We start from the raw sequence: 16,261 nt of genomic DNA, 5'->3' as shown, positions 1-16,261 counted from the left end.
GCCATGGAAACCGCCTCCCTCCCTTCAGGGGCCTCTGGGCTTAAAGGTCCTTCCAACTGCTTGCTAGAAATTGAAAATCTCGTGCTATTTGCGGCTGCACCTGACCCTTGAAAACTGAGAAAGCGTCGGTTTTGTCTAATTCTGATGTTATTACTTAGGTAATTGTTTTCAAATTCTGAGGAAAAGGCCCTTGGGATTGAAGAAGGAAGTACCAGAGGATGAAAGGGAAGGGCCTTCTAAAATTACTTGTTAATCTCTGAACTAGTGGCCAGATGAACGTGCATTGAAGAGAAGCGGGCAGGCAGTGATCAGACCCCCTCCACAGACTCACTATGACTTCGTCTTCTCCCTGGGTCTTAGGTTGGCAGAGAAAAGCACAGAGTTGAGCCCAGGCTGATTGTTGAAATAATTCCACAAAAGAGCTTCCAACTTTTCCGAGAAATGACCGAAGGCAAATTATTATTTAACAACAGTACTACTGATCTGAGGCAAGGTTAGACAATCATGAGTAATGATTTGTTTGATTTGGGCTTCAAAGCAAAAGAGAGGTTGGCCACAATCCAACCAATCCTCTGTCCCCAAGAGGAGGCAAGGGGCCTTTTGCCTTTCATGCACCGTCACATCAGACTATAGGTGAGTCCATATTATTAGAGGGGGAAAAAAACAGTCCAAATGATTGTTTGCCTCAAAAGAAACTACATTTGGAGAACATAGTTGGATGTATGTTAAATTCATATGTCCATACATACCACAACTTGCATTGGCCCTGAAATCTGACAAAAGGTTGTGCTTTAGTGTCCCTGGGACAGAAACATATTTCTGATCTAAGGCCTCTGGTCCTGTTTCTGAGCCTTAGCATTCTTTGCCACCGTCTCTGTTTATCTCTTGGCTAACCCTTGAATCCTTGAATTTGGAATTCACCACCCCCCATTTTTGCCCATCAAAAACCATGCTTCAAAGTCAAACTTAAAGGCTATCTCTTCCAAGAAACCTTTCTTTATCCCACTCTCCCCAACAGCTCTTAGAGATATCATCTCTCCCTTCTCTCAAGCCTCACAGTGCTTCATACCTTTCTTATATTAGTTACCATGCTGTGGTTATTCAAGTACTTTAATTATACGTTGACCTAAACTTATTATAATATTGTTAAGTGTTTCGAAGGCAATTTTTTTTATGTCCTTCTGTACTCCACAGAACCTCAAAGAATTCTGGGCATATAGAAAGTAGTTAACATATATATGTGCTTTGATTTTTTTAACTTTTTTTTTTTTTTTAGATTTTATTAATTTATTTGACATAGAGAGACACAGCGAGAGAGGGAACACAAGCAGGGGGAGTGGGAGAGGGAGAAGCAGGCTTCCTGCCAAGAAGGGAGCCTGACGTGGGGCTCGAGCCCAGGACCCTGGGATCATGACCTGAGCAGAAGGTAGACGCTTAACAACTGAGCCACCCAGGCGCCCCTATATGTGCTTTTAATTCCATCAAAAACATAATCAACACCTAATATATACAGGCCCAAATGTCACTGAAGATGTGGGCAAATTTAAAATATAATACAAATCTCCAAAGGGCTTATAGTCTAATCAGAAAAACAGAAGACATGTGAATATGATGACAGGATAATAAAACATAGAATAAGAACCATATGAGTCATGTAGTCAACAAAGATTATAATTCAGAAGAGAAAATGATTTTTATGACTTGGGACACTTCAGGACCGTGACACAGAGGACATGGGTTAAACCTAAATCTGCAAATAATTGAGCCAAGGTAAGGAGAACAAGCATCTCAACTATTGGGGGAAAACTTAATAATAGGAATGGGAGCGCCTTGCTGATGCAGTTGGTTGAACATCCAGCTCTTGGTTTCAGCTCAGGTCATGATCTCATGGTCCTGGGATCAAGCCTGGTGTCCAGCTCCATGCTCAGCAGGGAGTCTGCTTGAAGATTCTCTCCCTCTGCCCTTCCTCCAACTCGTGTGTGTGCATGGGCGTGCAAGTACTCTCTCTCTCTCTCTCTAAAATAAATAAATCTTTTTAAAAAATGGACACCAGGGTGACCATCTGCCTTCAGCTCGGGTTGTGATCCCAGGGTCCTGGAATCGAGGCCTGTGTCGGGCTTCCTGCTTAGCACCTGCTTCTCCTTCTTCTCCCTTCCTCCCACCTCATGCTCACTCATGCTCTCTGTCATTATCTTTCTCTCTCTCTCTCTCTTTCAAAAAAATAAGATCTTTTAAAAATAAATAAAATCTTTAAATAACAATAATAATAGGAATACACATGGCCCATTCAGAATAGTCATGATTTGAGTCAAAGCAAAAAGTTATAGAGAAGACCAGTAGTGAAGTACAAATTACGGTTTAAAAAAGCAAACAGGGGCACCTGGGTGACTCGGTTTCTTAAGGTTAAGCATCCAACTCTTGATTTTGGCTCAGGTCATGATCTCAGGGTTGTGATACAGAGCCTCCCCCCACCACCATTGGCTCCAAGCTGTGCCTAGAGCCTGCTGAGGATTCTCTTTTCCCCCTCTCCCTCCCACCCACTCAGGTGCATGCTGTCACTCTCTCTCTCTAAAAAACAAAAACAAAAAAACACCTATGGCCACATCCTGGAAAAACAGCTAATTAATTCAGATTTTGCTTTTCTCATATAATAGAATGACAATGCTGAAAGTTTTGGAGAACACTTCCATGTACCAGGACCCGAGCTTTATTGTATAAATGCATTGTGTTATGTAATAGTTATAATACCTCCATTATTTCTCCATTTCACTGGTAAGAAAACGGGGGCTTAGGAGAGTTTAGCATCTTAATGTAAGGCAGTCATGCAGCTGGGCTTTGGTAATTTATTAATTCAAAATACATTTACTGAGAACTTATGTATTCAGGTTGCATGTTGGGGAAAGAACACTAAAACAGGGTCTTGCCCTCTTGAGCCTTACAGGCTAGTGGGGAGATAGTAAACAAGTAAATAGTTACAGATTATGATGGCTGCTAGGAAGTCAGTAGCAAGGTCATGTGATAGAGGTTAATTGGCATGGGGGGTGGGGTGAGCTCCTTTAGATGGGGTGATCTGGGAGAGCTCCTCTGAGGGGGTGAGTCGAGGCTGAGTCTGTCTGACTCTAGAGTTCTTGGCTACTATGGCAATCCTGCCAGAATCTGCCACCGGGGCAAGTTGGGATCCAGGGAGGAAAGCTGGGCAGGGGGTTCAGAAAGAATGACTCTGGCAACATGGCAATTCAGGAGCGGCCAAGGGTGGTGTTCAAAGAGAAGGTGTGCCCCGAATTCCCCAGTCCCCAGAAAGATAGCTCCTAGCCATGGGAGTGGGCATGAGTGGGCAGAGGAGGGAGTGGGCTAAGGAGATAAAGAATTCCGGGGAGCTGGGGTGGGTCTATTTTCCACCACTTCAAATGTAGAGAAAGTCAGAACTTCCGGCCCTTGACTCCAAAGTCGAGAGCCCCATCTTCTGGTCTATTGTGCAAATTACAAAAGGAATTAGGCCACAGAACGGCCTCTGAAGCTGCCTGAGGCAGCCATTGGAGGTGCAGCAGAAGACAGGCTCTCCCCTCGCAGCACAGTTTTGGTCTCTCCTGCCCAAAGGAGGCTGGCTCACTTGGCTCCATGCTCCAGCCTCTGATGCTCTCTAGATGGCTTGGAAACTTGCAAATATGCAGCTCTCAATCTAGCCAGCAAGCAGGCCCTGGAAGAGCTGGAAGGAGGATACCCAGCTGAGGACACTGCCTCGTAATGATTATTCTTCTAAAGAAAGCAGAAAAAACAGATAGTGGAATAGAATGCAGAGCCTCTTGATGCCTGTACAGGATGCTTGGCCCAGGAGGCATAAAATGCACAGGAAAATGCAAAGTACACATTGAAACAGAGACTACACTTGCGTGCACACGTCAACAGGGAGGCAAGGAGGCATGCTACGTGGGTGACCCCAATCCTTGTAACAACTTTATGAGGTAGGTTCCATCATCCCATCCCAAATTAGAGATGTAACTTGCCCTTGTCACACAGTCGGCACAGTTAATAAATGACCACTCTGATACCAGGGGACGCATGCTTAACCACTCACTGCCTCCCATGGGTCTGTCTGGGGCTTCCATCCTTCCCTAAATTTTATAAGCTCCGTCCTGTCCTCATGGCTTCCAAATGTGGCTATCCTTCCAGATTTTGTCTCCAGATCTTTCTCTAATACCAGTGGTTCTTAAACTTTGGGGAAAGAGTGTCTGTCTTGAACGCACTGGGGACACGATTAATAAGTACGCAAAGCCCCAAATTTTGCATTGAATTGTAAGGGAGTGTTCACAGCCTTCCCAGCGAAGCACCAGGCACCTTACATACATTATCCTTAAATATTGGCTAAAAACCATTGAAATTCTTTTATTCAGCAACAAGAAGGCGAAAACACAAGAAACTCAAAATGTCTGAGCAAATGTTCTCATATAATTGCAACCAATCTTTTCATCAAAAGCATCTTAATTTCTCCATTTTACCGTATGCCTTGCTCCATTTAAACTGTCAAAAGAGCCGCCAGAACAGAGATTCTAGTCTTTCCTTGCTATTAAGTAGCTCCCAATTCCCAGCTGCGTCGTATACCTGATTTTGTTCTCCCCCACCCTTCCTCTTAATTACACATCTAAACCCAAGGAAAGGTTAGAGGAAAAGGCTTCAGGATCCGAGGGAAGACTTAATTAGGGCTTGTTGGTGCTGCCTTCTGGGAACATTTCCTGTGAAGGGAGGGGGAGAGCCAAGATTCTTTGTCAAGCTAACAAGGTTGTGCAGGTGCATGATTTGCCTTCGGCCCTTTGCCAAGTGACAGCATACACACACATGCAATTTCTTTGGGCACAGCAGGCTGAAACACTACACATCACAGGGAAGAACAACAATGCGTCACAAAAACCGACTCCTGACTGGGAAAATCACTCCTCCTCCATTTGTCCTCATCAACATCACCCACAGAAATTCCCTAGACTGTACTCATCCACACCTTGTTCCAGACTAAGGAAGGCTGTAGTAGATGGAACCCACATACGATGGCAAAAACCCACACTCTGTCTTCTCCGGAATCACAAGGAAAATATTTGGACAGAGGCAGAGGTAAGGGGAAGGACCTACAGAGGAAGCAGAACACAAGAGAAAAGCAGCCCTTTGAGGAAAGAAGCCTTCAGACTTTCCAGATCCAGAAGGGCAATCATTCAGGAATTTGGGAGAAGTGGGCGTTAACCAAGAACCATTTGCCAAGCCCTTGGTATCAGATCCAAACACATTTGTATTAATTAAATACACCTATCTTATCCGTTTCTAACCAAACCTAGTCCTGCCCCGAGATCAGGTGGTTTCATTCCACATCTTATCTGCTTGGGCATAAGACCTCTTGAGCCTGTTAAGCGATGTATGGAAATCTTTCCTTCACTTTTAGCTGTTATGCCTAGGATATTCTTAAGGGGGCAGCACATTCAACACCTCACATTTATATAATCCATATCCCCTTAACTTTTTTTTTATCACTTTATCTCATTTCCCTTCAACGGATCTGTAAATGTACACAGAACATTTGTTAGACTAGGAAGCTGAACTGTGGCTGGCACAGGGACTTGCCCAGGCCAGTTAATAGCAGAGCCGGGTCAAGAACTACTAATACTTTCCACTTCATGGTGTGGCTTCCTAGAAACATAATTCCACTCAGCCACTTCCTACATAAAATTGAATTGATTTCAATTGAAAATGTGCCTCTTCTTTAGAATTGACATGAACTCCCCATAGCAAAAGCCCAGAGTTCCTCCTCTGTTACCCTTTCCCCTCAGATGACAGTTTCATATACTTTCCACTTTGGAAAGCTTGTCAGTGATACCCACTCATTAGTTTACTGAACAAACTCTCGTGAACTTCTGAAAATAACTCTTACTGCTTCTTACCTCTAGAAGCACGTTATGTGGCATAGATATAAATTCGGTCCAAGCTACTCTTACTCCCTGGGAAACATCCCTTGAGGTCTTTCATTTCACAGTTAATAAAAAAGAAACCCATTCAGACATTTGGGCTGGCGCAAAAGGGAACAGACATAGAATTTGAATGTATTTCCCTGGTTTATCTTTTTACCTCTAATCTTTTGCCAAATTGAAAAGGCCAGTCTCCTCTCTGGTCTTTAGTTATAAAACGTAAGAGAATATTTGCTAGATTTACCAAGAACAATCAGAGCTATGAGACGCGCAGCCAATGAATAGCAGAAAAAAGAGTCCAACCTTGAAACAGATATAGAAACAATCAGCTTTGTTTGGGATAGGCAAAATGAGCTAAGGTTTGGGCCCCTGGGTGGCTCGGTTGGTTGAGCAGCTGCTTTCCGCTGGTGTTGTGGTCTTGGGATCCTGGGATTGAGCCCCATGGCAGGCTCCCTGCTCAGCGGGGTGTCTGCTTCTCCCTCTCCCTTTATCCCTCCCCCCGCCCCCCTCCGCTCATGCTTTCTCTCTCTCTTTCTCTCAAATGAATAAAATCTTTTTAAAAAAAGAATTGTCGGAAGTGACCTAAAAGACCATAGACCAGTTTTCTAGCCAGTACAATCCTTCTTCACAACATTTCAGAGAAAGGGCCATCCAATTTCCCTGGATACTTCCAGTGACAGGGAATTCACCATTGAACGAGACCACCTGTCCCGTTCCAAATTCAATTTGCCTCCTTGAAACATCCAATTTTTTTTATTCCAGGTGTTCACTTCTGTTGTTCCAAAGGGAAATCTGCTTACTTTCCCCCATGACAGCCCTTCAAATACTTGCAGTTTGTGATATCTCCCCTTGTTCTTGTCTTCCTTAAAGAGCACGAGCAGGATGGGATTACTGTCTCCAGCAACCTATTTGCATCCCTCTAATTTTAGACTACTAGGAGAACTTCCAGCAATGAAATACAGAATTTAAAGAGACTTCCACCATGGATAATATTTGTATGCGGTAATGGTTTGTGGGTTATGTAGGAGATGATTCTTAGTCTTAGAAGATGCATGGTTCAGTGTTTGGGGTAGAATATCATGGTGTCTACAGATTACTTTTAAATGATAAATCAATATAGGCATAGAAACAGATATGTCCAGGTAGAGAGGAATAAAGTAAATATGGCAAGACATTAACAGTTGTGGAATCTAGTGGAGGCTTTACAGATGTTCATTGTCCTTGTTTTTCATATTCTCTCTATATTTGAACATTTTCATAATTAGAAGTTGGGAAGTAATTATATAATTGTTCAATCACTATGTTGTACACCTGAAACTAATATAATATATCCACTATACTTCAGTTTCTAAAAATATTAAAATCACACTGTTCTCTCTCTCTTTTTTTAAAGATTTTATTTTTAAGTCATTTCTACATCCAACCTGGGGCTCAAACCCACAACCCTTAGATCAAGAGAATAGTTGCATGCTCCCCTGACTGAGACAGCCAGGTGCCCCCAACACACTGTTATCTCTTACAACAAAACAAAACAAAACTTTTTCCTAAAAAAAAAAAAAAGAGAGAGAGAGAAATAGAGAAACAAAAAAGGTGGGGGAGACCTCCATTGGGGTGCCCGGGTGGCTCAGTCGGTTAAATATCTGCATTCTGCTCAGGTCTTGATCCCAGGGTCCTGGGATCAAGCCCCACATCGGGCTCCCTGCTCAGTGGGGAGTCTGCTTCTCCCTCTTCCTCTACTGCTCCCACACCCCACCCAGCTTGTGCTCTGTCACTCTCGCTCTCTCTCAAATAAATAAATAAATAAATAAAATATTAAAAAGAAAAGAAAAAAAGACCTCTATCAAGCAGGCAAATTCCCAGGCCAGTAGACACTACTTTAGGACATTTCTGCCCTGAGCTGGTCAAATGCCAAAAGTACAGATTGGCCCCATAATATAAGAATCATGCCTAAAGGAAGATGACTCAGTTTTAAAGAAAAAGGAAGGGCAGAAACATGCCCTTCACATAAGTGAAAGAAAGAAAGGGGTGAGAGGAAGAGGAAGGAATAAAGGAAGGAGAAAATAAAGGAAGGAAGAAAAGCAGGAAAGCATGATCTTACTTTCTGGTAATACAGATTTCAAGGCAAAAATTACAGGCACTTCATAACAGTAAAGATTCAAGCCCTTGAAAAGATATATATTTTTGTTTTCAAAATACAGAGTTCAATATTATCGATTAGATCAATCATATCAATTGTATTACTCAAGTGTTTAACTTTATGTTTTATCTTGTTCTGTCACAAGCTGGGAAGGGTAAAAGAAACTCTTATTATAATAATACATGTGTTGATTCTTGTTTTTCCAGAGAACTTCATTGTTATGTATTTGGTTGCATAGGTATTCGTTAGATCCCCAGAGTAAAGTACATCTCTCTCTCTCTCTCTCTCTCAAAACGAATAAATAAGGGGCACCTGGGTGGCTCAGTCATTAGGCATCTGTCTTCAGCTCGGGTCATGATCCCAGGGTCCTGGGATGGAGCCCACATGGGGCTCCCTGCTGGGTGGGAAGCCTGCTTCTCCCTCTCCCACTCCCCCTCTTGTGTTCCCTCTCTCGCTGTGTCTCTCTCTGTCAAATAAATTAATAAATATGAATAAATAAAATCTTTTAAGTCCCTCTCTCCATCTGCCTCTGCCCCTCACTTTCCCTCTCTAAATAATAATAGTATAAAAAACTGAAACTACAAAAGCTTAGAATCAAAAATATTTTATTGATTTAAACAATAACACATGTAAATGTGAAAATGAAAACGAATTACACATCCCACTCAAAAAGTTAAAAAAGGAGTGGGGGGGCACCTGGGTGGCTGAGTCAGTTAAGCATCTGCCTTCAGCTCAGGTCATGATCCTGGAGTCCTGGGGATTAAACTGAGCATCCAGCTTCCTGCTCAGCAGGGAGTTTGCTTCTCCCTCTGCTCCTTCCCCGTCCCCAGACTTGTGTTCTCTCTCTGTCTCTCAAATTAATAAAAGTCTTTTCTTTTTTAATTTTAAAAAAGAGCCACAGAAAAACTAAATACTTCCTAAAAGATAAAAAAGTAGAAGCTATTAGATGAGAAAACAGAAAAACAATAGAGCTTATAAATATATTCAAGAACTTTTCAAACTATATCACAAAGCTATAGCAATCAAAACAGTATGGTGCTGGCATAAAAACAGATACATAGACCAATGCAACAGAATCAAGAACCCAGTAATAGGGGCGCCTGGGTGGCTCAGTGGGTTAAAGCCTCTGCCTTCGGCTCAGGTCATGATCCCAGGGTCCTGGGATCGAGCCCTGCATTGGGCTCTCTGCTTAGCAGGGAGCCTGCTTCCTCCTCTCTCTCTGCCTGCTTCTCTGTGATCTCCGTCTGTCGAATAAATAAATAAAATCTTTAAAAAAAAAACAAACAAAAAGAACCCAAAAATAAACTTATGAATACTTAGTCAACTAATGTTTGATAAGAAAGCCTAGAAGAGAGGGGCGCCTGGGTGGCTCAGTGGGTTAAAGTCTCTGCCTTCAGCTCAGGTCATGATCCCAGGGTCCTGGGATCAAGCCCCGCATTGGGCTCTCTTCACAGCAGGGAGCCTGCTTCTTCCTCTCTCTCTCTGCCTGCCTCTCTGCCTACTTGTGGTCTCTGTCAAATAAATAAAATACTAAAAAAAAAAAAAAAAAAAAGCCTAGAATAGGGGCATGTGAGTGGTTCAGTTGGTTGAGCAACCAACTTTTAATTTTGGCTCAGGGCATGATCTTGGGATTATGGGATCAAGCCCCACATTGGGTTCCATCCTCAGCACGGAGTCTACTTCTCTCCCTCCCTCTCCTTCTACCCCACCCCCCGCTCATGCACATGTGCTCTTTCCCTAATAAACAAATCAATCTTACCAAAAAACAAAAGCATAGAATACTCAATGGAGAAAACAGTCCCTTCAATAAATGCAATTGGGAAAACTGGATATTCACATGAAAAAGAATGAAAGTGAACCTTCTATACCACTCACAAAAATTAACTCCAAATGGATTAAAGATTTAAGTGTAAGACCTAAAACTGTAAAACTCCTAGAAGAAAACATAGGGGAAAGTTCCTTGACATTGGTCTATAGCAATGAATATTTTCGATATGACACAAAAAGAACAAGCAACAAAAGCAAGAATAAACAGATGGGACTATGTCAAACAAAAAAAGCCTCTCTGTGCAGCGAAATAAATTATCAAAATGAAAAGACAACCAATGGGAGAAAAATTTCCCCCAAAAAACTAAAAATAGAGCTTACGGGAATCGGAGAAAATATTTGCAAACCACGTATCTGGTAAGAGGTTAATATCCAAAATCTATTATAAGGAACTTATACAATTCAATAACAAAAATAATAATAATCCAATTTTTAAATTGACAAAAGACATGAACAGATTTTTTTCCAAAGAAGACATACATATGGCCAATGGGTGTATGAAAAGATGCTCAACAATACTAATCATCAGGGAAATGCAAAGCAAATCCACAGTAAGATATTACTTCACACATGTTAGAATGGCTATTATAAAAAAGACAAAAAATAAGTGTTGGTGAGGATGTGAAGAAAAGGAGACCCTTGTGTACCATTCGTGGGAATATAAATTGGCATGGCCACTATGGAAAAAAGTATAGCAGTTCCTCAAAATATTAAAAATATAAGTGCCATATAATCCTGCAATCCCATTTCTGGATATATACCCAATGGAAATGAAATCACTATCTCCAAGAAATATCTGAATCCACATGTTTATTGTAGAATTATTCACAATAGCCAAGACATAGAAACAACCCAAGTATCCATAGACGATGAATGAATGGATAAAGAATATGTAATGTGGGAGCACCTGGGTGGCTCAGTGGGTTAAAGCCTCTGCCTTTGGCTCACGTCATGATCCCAGGGTCCTGGGATCCAGCCGGGCATTGGCATCGGGCTCTCTGCTCAGCAGGGAGACTGCTTCCCCCTCTCTCTCTGCCTGCCTCTCTGCCTAGTTGTGATCTCTGTCTGTCAAATAAATAAAATCTTTTTTAAAAAAAGAATATGTAATGGGCACACACACAGAAAGAAGCATATTATTTATAATATTATTAAATATTTATTATATTTATTAAATAATAAATATTTATTATTTTATATTGTATATTATATATTTGTATTATATATTATATAATTACATTATATTATTTTATTACATTATATGATAAATATTATTTAGGAATATTATTTAGAATATTATTGTTTATAATAAATAATATTTATTATATTAAAAAGAAAGAAATCCTGCCATTTGTGACAACATGGATGGACCATGAAGGTATTACACTGAGTGAAATAAATCAGACAGAAAAAGAAAAATACTATATAGTATCACTTATATGTGGAATCTAAAAAAGCCAAACTCATAGAAACCGAGTAGAATGGTGGTTGCCAAGGGCTGGGGTGAGGAAAATGGGGAGATCTTAATCAAAGTGTACAAACTTCCAGTCATAAGATAAATAAGTTCTGGGGATCTAATGCACAACGTGGTGACTGTAGTTAATGATACTATATTATATATCGTATACCTGAAAATTATTCTACCTTTGAAACCAGTAATACATTATATGTTAATTAATTGAATTTAAATTTAAAAAAAAAAGTTGTGTGAAGTGATGGATACACTTGTTAACTAACCTTATCATGGTAAGCATTTTGAAATACACATGTATCAAACCATCACATCCTATACCTTAAACTTGCAAAAAGGTATATGTCAATTATATCTCAAAAAAGCTGGAAAAAATAGATTCAAAACTAATTCTTTAGGGAAAAGAAAAGATAAACCATCAGCTAACCAAACCATAGCAAGGGGGGAGAGCAGGTAGAGAAAAAGCATAAATGCAAGAAATAGTAAATGAGGATATGTAAATAACAATATCTCTTTGATGCAAAGGAAATTTGCTCAACTCTATGTAAGTAACTGAAATGTTCAATTAAATGGCAAATGCTCTACAAAAAGAAAGATTAGGTAGGGAGAGGGTGATTGGGTTATGGACATCGGAGAAGGTATGTGTTATGGTGAGTGCTGTGAAGTGTGTAAACCTGGTGATTCCCAGACCTGTACCTCTGGGGCTAATAATATATTATATGTTAATTTAAAAAAAAATTTTTAAAGAAAGATTATTAGAAGAAACAGAAAAACCAAACCAAGGACAGTGGGGAGAGGGAGGGACAACAAGATTTAACTAACTAACTAACTAACTAAAACAAGATTTAACTAAAAAGATAAATGTATTCAAGCCCAGATCCAATCATAGGTGACTCTAACCAGAACAATTAAAGCCACATTATTCTTAGCAGGATAACACTACAAGTATTCCAATGATCACAACCACCTCTACTATTTAATGGGTAAGAAGGGATTAGCCAATAGATGTTGATAATAGAAAAAAATAAAATATACAAAAATCAGAAAAGAAGAGACTTATAAATGTAAACCTGGAAAAGCTACAAGAATCAACTAAAAACTATTACAAAGAATAAGACAATTCAGAAAAGTGGCAGGGCACAAGATTGTTATACAAAAATCAATAGCTTTCCTATAACACAAAGCTTAACTGATTGGATCATAGAACAAGAGAAGATTTCTGTTACAGTAATAAGCAAAGAGATAAAAGGTTTTGGCAAATAAGCAACATGCAAGAACTATATGAAAAAAAAATCAGTTAAGGCTCAGTGGCACAAAAGCCTAGAGTAAATCAAAAGACACACCCTGTGTTTGGTAGGACAAACTCTATTTTATTAAAGGTGTTAATTCTCCGTTTACTCATCTATAAATCTGAAGACAATAAAATTACCCTTTGCGTTCATTTATTTGAAGGGCAAGCAAAAATATTCAGGGAAACTCAGAAAAAAACAAAAACAAAAACAAAAAACCTGGTGGCTGGTTAGATCCCTTCCTCACTCCTTACCTGTTCTGGGAAGGAATATGCTCCAGAATGAGCATATTGGGAGCCTCTTTCACTGAAGAACAGCTGAGAAAGGGCCTTGCAACGGCTCCCTTGACAGGAACCCAAGTCTACCCCTTCCCTTCAGACCCACCCCCACTTGTCTGGCTCTGGCAGCCCCAGCTCCCTGTGCAGCCCACACCTTCCCACGGACACAATCCTGGGCAGCCTTGAGTCTCTAAGCAGACATGGAAACTCCGAGTTCCTGAGCGGCCACACCCCAAGGGGCACTTCAGAGCCCTGAGGGCTCTGGTCCTTACCGGCTGAGAGCTCTGCCACACGTTTGAGAGATGCTGTAAGGGATTTCATTGTGCCCTCCACGCCCTCCCCCAAATATGTTGAAGTCCTAACCCCCAGTAGCTCAGAAAGGGACTTTATTTGAACAGAGTCATTGCCGGTGTGATTACTTAAGATGACGTCATAGTATAGTAGAGTGGGTCCCTGAGCCAATATGACTGTTGTCCTGAGAAGACAGCCATATTGAAGACACAGACAGAAACAAGGAGGTGACCCTGTGAACACACAATTGGACTGTCCTGTCTACAGTCCTAGGAGCCACCAAGATTGCTGGCAAGGCACCAGAAGCCAGGAAGAGCCAAGGAAGTGTTTCCCTACACGGGTTTTCAAGGGAGCATGGCCCTGAAGATCTCTCCAGGGCTATGCGACAATGCATTTCTGTTTGAAGGCGCCTCGTTCATGGTGTTTTGTCATTGCAGCCCTTGGAAACTAACACAGACGTCTATGATCGGAATCTGTGCCCTGCACACCAATGGGACAGGAAACCGAGTGCCTAGGAGAAAAACAAGGGGGTTTCCTCAGAGGATTCTCACCAGTTCAGCTAGGAGTATGCTTTCCCAAGCAAGGAGCCCAGGCTGGAGGGACATACCCTCAGAGCCCGGCACCACCCCAGTACCCTTGTCCTTTCAAATGCCTCCAGTTCTCCCAGCTTCTGCCTAAGGGCTGACTGGTCTGGGCTCCCAGTCCTGTGGGGTCACAAGCCTGTGGAGCCAGCCCTGCAAGGGCTCTGTGCTTCCTCAACACTCCTGACGACAGGGGTCCTGGCGAGGGGGTGGAGCCTCAGGGGACCACAGACCAGACTTCTGGATTGGATTTCGCTGCACACAGGGCCCCGAGCACAAAATCCTGAGGGCCAGCTGGGCACATTATTTGTACTCCAAATTGTGAGGGCCACCTGGGTCACACTTACGCCCCTCTCCCTGCATCTCTCCCAGTCACCCACCCGGCAAATCTCCTCATTCCTCACCAACCAGGTCATGTCGCCTTCTCCACCAGCTGCTGAAATGAAGGGTTCCCTCCTTTGTGCCCCCCCAGCCCCCCGGAACTCCGACATATGTTCCTCTGTGACTGTTGTAATTCTGTAATGTTGTATATACTCCAGGGTAAAAGGCAAGAGGAATAAAACCAAGAATCAAGTCCGATGAGGTTCTGTCCTACAGAAAGGCGTACACAAAGAAAGGGGCCAACTAACGAACCTGGTGGGGAAGGACCACTTGGACAAATAAGGGGGAAAAGCCCCGGGATCAAGACGCTAAGGACAAGGAAGAAACGGTTTTTAAGGAGAAAGAGGCCAATGGGATCACTGCAGCAGATGCTGCAGAGGCCACAGGACGGCCCTGTGGTCTCTGTGGCTTGCCCCACTCTCTTTCTTGGACACTGTAAAGAAATCACAACAGAACAAAAAGAAATGGTTCAGTAGAGGGCGCTTGGGTGGCTCAGTTGGTTGAGCAACCGCCTTCAGCTCAGGTCATGGTCCCGGAGTCCTGGGATCGAGTCCCACATCGGGCTCCCAGCTCCATTGGGCGTCTGCTCCCTCTGACCTCCCTTCTCGTGTTCTCCCTCACTCTGTCTGTCTCTCTCTCTCAAAATAAATAAATAAAAATCTTTAAAAAATAAAAAAAAAGAAATGGTTCAGTAGATAGGGACTTCTGTCTTCTATCCCTTCCATGGAGGGGGACCATGTCTTCCATCTCGGCCTCCCTAGCACATGGCACTGCACTCCACGCTCCGCACTGACAACACTCTCTGCCTTCCACCGTGCTTCCAAATGCACTAAGCTTTCCAACTGCAGGTAGAAGTTTAGAACGTTCTTGCTGGTTCCAGGACGAAATCTCTCTCCTGAGGTCATTTTATTTGTAGCTGGTGATCTCCCTCATTAAATGAAGAGTTCCCTGGGAGAAAGGCTTACTCTTTGCCTTCCTCTGGCCCTAACCCCCTTTAACACTGAACTTGCCCTCCGTAAATGCAACCGTAGCAGCTGCCCCCGTCACAGTTCCTACTTTCAAGGAAGCACACTGATAACCCCATTACTTCTCTCTGGTGCTTTCTGGCCCGTGTCTCCCGGGAACCAGGCCACCCAATTTGTTGAATGCCATGTGATTGGCAGCATCCACAGCACATTTTATGGTCTTAATTTATTATAGACATTGTGACATGAGTCTGTTTTTCGGAAAAACAGGTCACCTCTTAACGTTACTTATTTAGCCATCGGCCCTCTCTTTGTGGACAAGGGTGGAAACGTTTTATGTCTCTTTTCTGGTAATCAATAATATTTCCTCCTGGAATAAGAATCAAAAACCTTAATAATGTTCATAGCTTTTGACCCAGCAAGTTCCACTTCTAGAAGGTTACCCTAGGAAAATGGCCAGAGCTGTGCACGAAGGGGGTTTTCAGCAGCACTACTGACATGTGACAGTGGAGGCCCTACAGGGGAATTCGGGTGTAACCTTTCCAAAGCAAACATGAGGGACATGTTCAGCCACAGAACATCAATGGGCCTGGGCCCAAGGTTGTCACGAAGTGAAGAAATGGTGATGTCCCCAGCTGAGCCGGCGCTAACAGGGACTGGGGTGCAACACGCCCTGAGAGGGTTGGAGATAAACCAGACAGTTGACCAGGCTCTTGCCTCTCTAGGCTCAGGGTCACCTTGTCTCCCAAGGGCAAGTCCACCAGTTCCCCTGGTTTCTCATGTATCTCTAAGCCCTACCAGGGAGATGGCCTGGTTCAAGGGCATCTCATAGGATAAAGTCTAGAAGGACAGGTGATCCATCCCTCCCAATCCAATATGTCCTCACCTTCCCCACTATGAGTCACCACTCGGCTCCCCTTCTGTGCTCCCTAGATATCCAAAGACACCATTTTCTAAGTTTTTCTTGGGGGTTTCTCTCTGCCTTCCCCCTGCCAGTCCCGGTTTTCAGTGACCACAGACAGCCCTTTTACTTGCTCCCACTCACAATAAGTTAATTCAGTGCACATACTATCTGTTGGTCGGATTCTTTGGGTTGCAA

This window comes from Martes martes (assembly GCF_963455335.1).
Source record: "Martes martes genome assembly, chromosome: 8".
NCBI classification, from domain to species: domain Eukaryota; kingdom Metazoa; phylum Chordata; class Mammalia; order Carnivora; family Mustelidae; genus Martes; species Martes martes.
Note: the sequence above shows the minus strand (reverse complement) of the source record.